Raw genomic sequence first — 9,135 nt, forward strand, 5'->3', positions numbered from 1 at the left:
GGAGCCACCCTTAGCCCTAAACAGGCTGCCTTGCTTTTGCTGGCCCCACTCCATCCGTGGGTACCTCTCAGGAGCATGGGGTGGCACAGGTCAGAGAAGGGCGACTTCCTGAGGCAGTGCAGAGCAAACCAGGCTGAGGATGCCAGCTGGTCCCACCAGGATTCCCAAAGCCCAGTTTCATCAGCAATGAGGTGTGAAAGATGGGGGTGGGCCTGACCGTGGATTTCTGGCAGCCCCACCTCCAAGATGAAGGGCAGCTTCCCTCATATGATGCTGCACACGAAAGTGAACACCAAGAGGGGCCTGAATGATGTGCAGAGGTTGCAGTGAGCATTTTCCACTAGTCCCTACAGCAGGAAGAGACAGTGCCCAGACCAAGGAGAAAGGAGTGTAAACTCCTGTAAGCCCTTGAACCCCTGGCTGCATGTTCTGTGGCAGGGGGTACTTTCTGGTGCTGAAGAGGGCTTCAAGCAGAGCTAGGGAGGCCTGGGCTCTGTAGGATGCCCTGCTTCCTGGGGCTCTGTCTGTCTGCTCCTGGAAGGGCAGGCAAAGGAGATGCCTCAAACCCTCATCCAAGGCTGTTGGGATGCTGTGAGCACACCGTGTCTCTATGTTCCTGATTATTTTTCTGTGTTCATGATTGTTTCCCTGGGACTCCTGTCCTCAATGCAAGGGTGCTTCTTGAGCAGTGACAAAGGCAGTGCCTCCAAGGGAGCTGGAGATAAGAATACACAGGAGAATGAGCTGGACCTACTGTTTTCTCCATGGAAACATGATTGGCACTGAGCTGCTAGGCCCAGTAAATCCAATTACGGCTGTAGACAGAAATGTGTTTAAAGAAAAAAAGCCAAGCTGGTGTAAATGAAAATATAACTGTGTGCCATAGAATTGTTTGGGCTCGCTCTTTGTTTTTTTGCAGTCCCAGCTACTTACCAACTACAAACTTGTGGGATGTGTGTGTTGAGGGATGTTTCCTGTGAAGCCATGGTACCCTACCCCTGCCTGAATTATGGGGCTGGACAGTCAGCCAATGCCAAACATTTAAAGAGTGAAATACTTCTGGAAGGTCACTTTCCATGCAAGGGACTTGAATAACCAAAACCTGAGCTCCTGGAGATGATAGCCAGGAGCCTTTATCCTTCCTTCCAGCCAGTCCTGCCTCAACAGCCCTCCAGGGGCTTGTGAGAAATTGCTTTTAAATACACATTAGCGTTCCTTGTAATTCAGGGGACCCTTTTTAAAGACACCTGAGCTACACAGAGAAATTCCGTGAGGTGAGGAAGACACAAGCTGAGTTTGAAAACCCTGGTTACAGATGGATGTCTGTCCCAAATAGCCACCATGAGTTTTCCCCCTCTGTTTTTATAATCCCCCATCCTCACAGGTGATGTGCTCTCTGTTTGGCCCGGAGTCAAAATAATTTCTTGCAGCTAAAAAGCTGCAGCTGGAATCTGAACACAACACTCTTCCATAAAAACCCAGGCAAATTAAGAACAAAAGTTCTCCAACTTCAGCCCTACCCTTGACACAGTGTTTTAGCCCACTCAGCCTCCTCCACTCAACCCTGGGTAGTACTGTTGGCATCTCCTGCTCCCCAGACCATCCTACCAGGCAGGGCAAAAGCCCTTCATCCCACCTTTTCTCATGGGGAGGAATCTGCCTGCAAAGCCACAGACTTCAAAACCATTTTTTTCTCTCCATGGAAGGAATTAATCACTTTAACTGCAGATTGTGGTGGGTATGATTCAGCATTTTTTTAATTGGTGTCTCACCTGAGTTTTCTGCATTCTCTCATGAAATCTCATGATTGGTTTGAGATCTATTTTGCTCGTTTAGTCCCTGCGTGGCAAATCTGTGGAGAAGTCAGGAGACATGGATGGCTTTTCCAGTGTTGCTACCACCTTTCCTTGACTTGCTTTTAGATGCTTATCCAAAACATGATTTGTTTCCCCATCTGCAAAACAGAGGTTGTTGCTCAATCACCTTTAAAAACTGCTCTGAGAACTTGGGGTAGAAACCAGCCAGTGGGCTCCAAGTTGAGTGAGTTTCCGTTTTTCAAATCCATAACTGTTTTAATTCTGTGCTTTGAAATAGAGAGAAGTATGGAAATGTTCGACTCTTTTTTTTTGGGCGGGGTGGTTTTTAAAAACTCTGTAATTTTGGCATGGTGGGAGAGTTAAAAATAAGTTCTTTCCACAAGATTTTAGCCTTGCACTGGACCAGATCTTGAAAGAAGCAATATTGCCGTTGATTATGATTGTCAGGCTTCGGCATTTCTGTGTTGTGGAAACCGAGTACCAGGGCTCGGGCACGGGCCCTCATCCCAGCCATACTCTGCTTTCTCATCTCTATTATTCCCCACTGAAAGCAGTAAAATGCCTCTGGTCTGAAGGGATACATTTCAGGCTGCTCAGGGAGGAGCTGCCACGGCTGTGGTGAGAGGCAGCTCCCTCGGCACAGGAGCGCAGAGGCACAGCCAGCCAAGTGCTCTCCTGAGCGCTGACACGTGGGGAGGAATCACCTGGCTCTCCCATGTGGACTCTGCCCACAAAAATCAAGTCCGACTGACTGCTCTGGAAAAGTCATCCCGCCCATCCTCACAGTGCTGGGTAGGCCAGGGGGTCATTCCATGGATTTGGGGAGAGGTGCACAACCCCCTGCATCATCACCTGCCCTTTGCAGACCTGGAGCAGGTGGGGCTCCTCTCACTTCACCAGCAGCTGGAGCAGCCCAGAGCCCTGGATCATTCCCGAGACTGTCCCCCTCCTGCCCTGGTGGTGGGTCGGGGCTGGAAGGAGACACCCTGGCACGAGGCCATGGGAAGATCTCCGGTTACGCAGGTGGCCCCACGCAGGTAGTTTTGCTTAATGGTATTAAACAGAGGAGGGTAATGTTACCTCGGGGATCAAGTGGTGAGCTTTGTACAGTGGGACCTGCAGCAGCAGTGGGAGCCTCTCCTGCCACGGACAGGCCTGGGATGTCAGCAGGTAGCGGGCAGATTTACTGGGAAAAGAAGCTGGTTAGGTCCACCTGGACAGCTGGTTAGGTCACCTGGACTGCTCTCAATAAAACTCACCTATTCCCAGGAGTGTAGCCCCTCTGAGCCCAAAGGCTTAGCTTAATTTTATAATATTTTAACTATTATTTTGGGATTACCTCCAAACATGCCAAAGCCATTTATCCTCCTCTATCTCCTCTTGCCCAGACCCATCATCAGCCCAGGGCTACCTCCAAACATGCTGGAGCCAGTCATCTCCTTTTGCCATTGCTACTTCAGTAAATGTGCTCCACAGTTAAAACCAACCCTTTCAGAGGTGGCCATGTGTCTGCAGCTGTGCGAGTCTGGGGTAGGAACCAAATATCAAATTACAAATCAGAGAGGTGGTGTCAGGATCTGCTTGCTGGCACGTGGGCGGAGGACAGATGGACAGCATGCCCAGAAGCTGCTGGCCCAGCTCTGGTGACACTGGCAGCTTGTCCTGTGCCCTCCCTGAAAAGCTGGCTCCTGCTGGGGTGGGAGCCACAGTTGCCTGCTGTCACCTGGCCAGGCTTTGGGCGGTGCATCCAGATATAGAGAGAAGATGCTATAAGGGGGGAGTTATAGTGGATATATATAAGTACCTATACATAAAGGGCTGCTCATGTCCATTGTCAATCCAGAAAATGGCAATTTCAGTCACATTAAACCATTAAAAGAGGCACTCCCCTAACTTCTGTGAAGGCAGGACAAATTTCAGGCGGGTTTCTGTTGGAAGGGAGAAGTGATGAACTTTTGATGAACTGGGGCTGGAAGCAGACAGTCGCTCCTATTGAATCAGCATCGTGTAAGGCTGGCCTCATTAATGAATGTCAGGGAGCCCGCCTGAATCAGAGGTTTCAGGCCTCTGCTTTTTCTCTTTTAATTGCATTTTCCAGAGTTCACAGGCCAGAGTAAGTGGGGAAATTTCTGATGGGTCAGAAATGGCTGTGGTTTGGAAAGAATTTCAGGCATCCTTCATGTGACCTCCTCCTCCTCCTCCTCCTCCCTGTGCACAATTGCTGCTTTTAAAAGAAGCAGCGATAATGGGGGACGAGGGGATCTGCCTTGCAGAAATCGTGCCCTCAGTCCTGCTTCTCGCAAATCCCTTCTTTAACCAGTGGACAGGGAGAGGTCAGGAAGATATCCAAGCTTAGAGGGCTGGAAGCCAGGCACCCTTTGCCCTGCTCTCCTGTGTGAGCCAAAGCCTACAGCAGCCACTGGGCAGCTTATGGAAGCAGCCACAGTTCCCATGCCATCAGTGGAGTCTGGGGCTAATTTGGAGCCAAGTCAAGGTTTGCAGAGCCCCAGGAGTAGATGGGACTCACTCCCTTAACAAAGATGGGAGGAAGCCCCCTGCACCCCCTCTCACTGACTCAGCTGGCCCGGCTGATCTTAAATAAGCCAATTAAGGCTGCACAGTGGGAATGCCTCTCAGCTGAAGGCTTGATTGAATAAAGGCTGCGAGATTTAGCTAATAGTGCCCCAAATCCCAGCAGAGTGTTCCTTATTTAGCAAGTCAGTTGTGCCCCCTCAGCTCTTCCCTTGCCATGGGCAGGACATGACTTAGTTGGCACAAACCCACCAGGGAGTGAGTGGCAGACTGAGCCTGGAGCAGGACAGTGAGGGGAACAGAACAGGTCCCCCAGCCTTAGTTTCCCCACCTGCAAAACCAGTGATGTTCCTGAAAAGTGCAGGGCACCCCAGGCTGTCCTGCAATGGATGTGAGGTAGTTGTAGCGCTGGGTTGAATCACAGGTGTGTCTCTGGGGAGACACCTGACATTATCACCATGTGTGAGGGGGAAAGAGCTGGGCTTTTCAGCGTCCTCCAGCAGCCTGGTGGTGATCTCTCCATGAAGTGTTTTTGTCTTTTCCTGATGAAAACGTGATGATCCTGCATCCTCAGCTCTTGTCTGACTGCACTGTGCTTCTTAACATGGCAAGAAGAAGAAGCTGGACACAGCAGGAACAGGTAACTGTTATCTCTGCAAAACTCCAAAAGAAATTGCTTTCCTTGGGCCCAAGACCTGACATCAGGGCTGGCTGCAGCTCACCTCTATCTGTGGTTCCCAGGCAGCAAAACCCTGCTGTGGCTAAATCTAAGAGACAAAATGATGGATAAGGGCCCAGATCCTTACCTATGTGCTGTGCTGCAAAACAGGAGAGTGTTTGCAAGAGAGGGAGGAATAGGGATTTAAAAAAAAATTATTATTATTATTATTATTATTATTATTATCATTTTGATTGTAAGGAAAAAAAAGCTCTCTTCAAAGAATACCTCCTTGTGAATTTATAGTCCTCCAACCCAGTATTTTATGATCTCAACAAGAAGCTCATAAAAACAAATATTTGGAAAGGGGGAGGAAAAGAAAAAAAAAAAGGGTATAAAAGAGGCACTGGCAAGTCTCAACTGAAAACATGGAGGGAGCTTTCCTAAGGCAAGAGTTCCCATAGAAGGGGCTGGGCTAGAGAGCAGGAGAGGATGTTTTATGGGATACCTTTTACTCAGGCTCTCCTCAGTGCCGGTGGGTCAGGAGGCTTGGCAGCAGTGCTGAGGCACTCTCAGCACAGGGGCATCCTGCAGAGGGGAAGCAGGTGGGACACAGTGGGCTTTGCTTCATCCTCTGGCAAAATCCTTACTCATCCCAGGGATCTGCAAGGGGATTACCCTGCTAGGAGAGGGAGTGACTTCAACTGAAGGAGGTGTGGGTCTGGAGGATGCTGTTGTGGGGAGGGGGAGGAACGTGCAAATTGCTCAGAGCCCCTCATTTCTGCAGGGATTCAGGAAATGTGTTTAGTTTGGCCTGGAGCTGGAAGGGGTTCACAAAGTTGGAGTGGCCCTCTGGCAGGCGGGCACAGGCTCTCTGCTACCTGCATATGGCAGAGAGGTTTCTCTTTAGAGACACTGACTGCTACAAATGACAAGGCAGTACATAACAAAACAACACAGAAATGCTGAAAATCTGGTATTCAGCTGTCTCAATTTCTGTGTGAGGGAGGGAAGTTATTTTTTAGAGTTTGGTGGTTTCTTTCTTTCTTTTTCTTTTTGCCCTTCATGCTCCCCAAAGGCTCTGCTGTATTTTACGTGTTCTGGTTCAGCAGGCTCTGAGCACCTTCCCCTTCAGTGCTGCTGGAGAGGAGCAGATTTGGCTCTGCAAAAAAGATCCCTTGCTGGGTCTGGTCTCCCAAGCGCAGCCTGGCCACACAGCTGGGCTGCCTGTGATCCAGGGAACTTGAACACCAAAGCTGCAGGTGTTTACTGTCTAGGTAAATTCAGTGCCCCTTCCAGACGTGTTAAAGGCAGGGAGGAACATCAGTCCCATCCTCTGGCCTATAGCCACAGTGACTGGTTTTCTTGTTTAGTCTGCCACGTTTCTGTGCTGGATTAGAGTCCTCCATGACAGCAGATGAGCTGTAACCAAGCCACTTTCCAGGATCAGCTGTGTCCTTTGGGGTTCTTCCTTCCTTTCTCTGGGCTATTCCTGCCTTTTCAGTGTCCTTTCCAAATCCCAGACCTCAGCACCCAGTGCAATCAGTATGGGCTGGGTAAAAGCAAGCCCTTCTTTCCCTCTGTACCCCCACAACTAACATGTTAGGAGGTCATTTGCCCCTTTTGCTATAGGGGTGTGCTGGGAGCTTGGATTTGCTTCTCTGCTCTTATGAACTGAGGGTAGGTCTATGGCGTGTCTGTGACCTCTGGGTGAACAGGCAACTGTCCCCATGAGCCAGCAGCAGAGAGAGGTGGCCTGCAAGCCATGGCAGCAGTGCCAGATGCTCTCTAGAGCTGCTCTTTTAAGGCCATGAAAAGATGTTGTACCTAAATAGGCATTAAGGACTCACTCCTGACATCGCAGAATCACAGAATATGCTGAGTTGGAAGGGATACACACAAGGATCATCGAGCCCAGCTCCTGGCCTTGCACAGAATACCCCATGGGTCACACCATGTGCCTGAGAGCATTGTCCAAACACTTCTTGAACTCTGTCAGGCTGGTGCTGTGACCACTGCTCTGGAGAGCCTGTTCCAGTGCCCAGCCACCCTCTGGGAGAAGAACATTTTCCTCATATCCAACCTCAACCTCCCCTGACACAGATTCAGGCCATTCCCTTGGGTCCTGTCACTGGTCACCACAGAGATCAGTGCCTGCCCCTGCTCTGCTCCTCATGAGGAAGTTGTAACTGCAGTGAGGTCTCCCCTCAGTCTTCTCCAGGCTGAACTGACCAAGTGACCTCAGCTGCTCCTCACACGGCTTCCCCTCAAGGCCCTTCATCATCCTCGTTGCCCTCCTTTGGACACTCTCTAATAGTTTAGTGTCTTTCTTACACTGTGGCACCCAGACCTGCCCCCAGCACTGGAGGTGAGGCTGCCCCAGTGCAGAGCAGAGCAGGACAATCCCTCCCTTGCCCGGCTGGCGATGCTGTGCCTGATGCACCCCAGGACAGGGTTGGCCCTCCTGGCTGCCAGAGCACTGCTGGCTCATGTTCAACCTGCCATTTAGACCCCCAGGGCCCTTCCCACAGCACTGCTTTCCAGCATCTCATTCCCCAGTCTGTCCATACATTCCAGGCTGCCCCATTCCAGGCGCAGAATCCAGCACTTTTCCCAGGTTGAACTTCATAGCGTTGGTGATTACCCAGCTCTCTGATTTGTCGAGGTCTCTCCTGCCTTCAAAGGAGTCAACAGCTCCTCCCAGTTTTGTATAATCTGTGAACTTGCTCAGTATCCCTTCCAGTCCTTCATCCAAGTCATTTATGAAGATGCTGAAGAGCACAGGGCTGAGGCCTTCCCTCCTGAAGCTGTGCTGGCTGTGATCAGTGACTGCGTTGTCCTTCAGGTGTTTTTCAATAGCTCCTAGAATAATCTCTTCCATAACTTCAGCAGGCACTGAGGTGTACACAAAGCAGTATCTCTTGCTTTTGCTGTTTCTTTCTTTATTTTCTGTTAAAGTCATAATCAGTTTAGAGATATGTAAGAGTGACTCTTTCACAATTGGCACTTTGGAAATGGGGAAAGTGTAATACTTCCCCTACACTTGCAGAAATGTGTTCAGTTTTTCCAAAACAAGAAATTTACTTCCTGGCCAAGGTCCAGAATGGAAAATTTAAGAGTAGTAAATATTTCTGAGCATGTGGGGGGAGGGGGGAGTGTTGGTTTTGATTTTGCCTATTTTTTTATTTGTTTGTTTGGGGGTTTGGCATTTTGTTTAAGTTGTGGAGGGTGACTGTCCTTTCCCCCAGCTCCTTGCACAGCTGCAGCGGGATGCCCCTCATTTGGGAGGTACAAGCTGATGTGATTCTCCTTGGATTCCCCCATGCCTGACTTGGGGGCTATGAGAGGAACCTGTGGGGGATGATAGTCTGTGTAATTCTGGCAGTGCACACACTGTAACAGGAGAGCCTGGGAGCAGCAGGGAGGCTGGGCAGGGCTATGGCAGATCCCATCTGTATGTATATATGTATATAGGACCATGAAGATGAGTGCTTTTTCCTGCACTGCACCTATATACGTTTAGGAAGAAAGAAACACGTTTTTATAGGCTTTATTTTCTCTCTTATCAGTGCATGTCCTCAGAAATACTAATTCCTGAGTGTAAATTGTTGGGAAACAGCTGCACAAGTCCGTCCATTTGCTGGTAGACTCATTTCCTCTGCATCCTTCCACCCCTGCATTTTAGAGAGGAAAGGGATTTATTATAAGGCAGCACTGTGGAAAAAACTTCCTTAGAGAAACCCACTGGATAATCTGGGAAAGGCTTGAGTAATGGAGTTTTTTGTGAGCTAACAGAACAAAACTACTCCACAAAAATATTATCGTTGGGAACACGAGCTGAAAAGGGAATGATTCATGTGAAATCCGGGCTGTCCCTGTGTTTCCTATGAATCAGTGCTATGAAAAGAGGGAGAAGGCTGGGGCAAGATGAGCACCTGAGACCTGCCCCGAAGCATGGAAAAGATAAAACACCTTTATTAAAGGCCTCGTCAGGAAGTAGCAGGGAGTGTGAGACAGACTTGGGATAACCACAGGATGGAGAGTCCCTAGAGCTAAGGAGAAAGCCATATGAGGAGCCTGCATGATTGCTGAGAGAGTTATGATTAAGGGCCAGTAGGCAGGATTTCC

This window comes from Corvus moneduloides, chromosome 3 (assembly GCF_009650955.1).
Source record: "Corvus moneduloides isolate bCorMon1 chromosome 3, bCorMon1.pri, whole genome shotgun sequence".
Classification (NCBI taxonomy): Eukaryota; Metazoa; Chordata; class Aves; order Passeriformes; family Corvidae; genus Corvus; species Corvus moneduloides.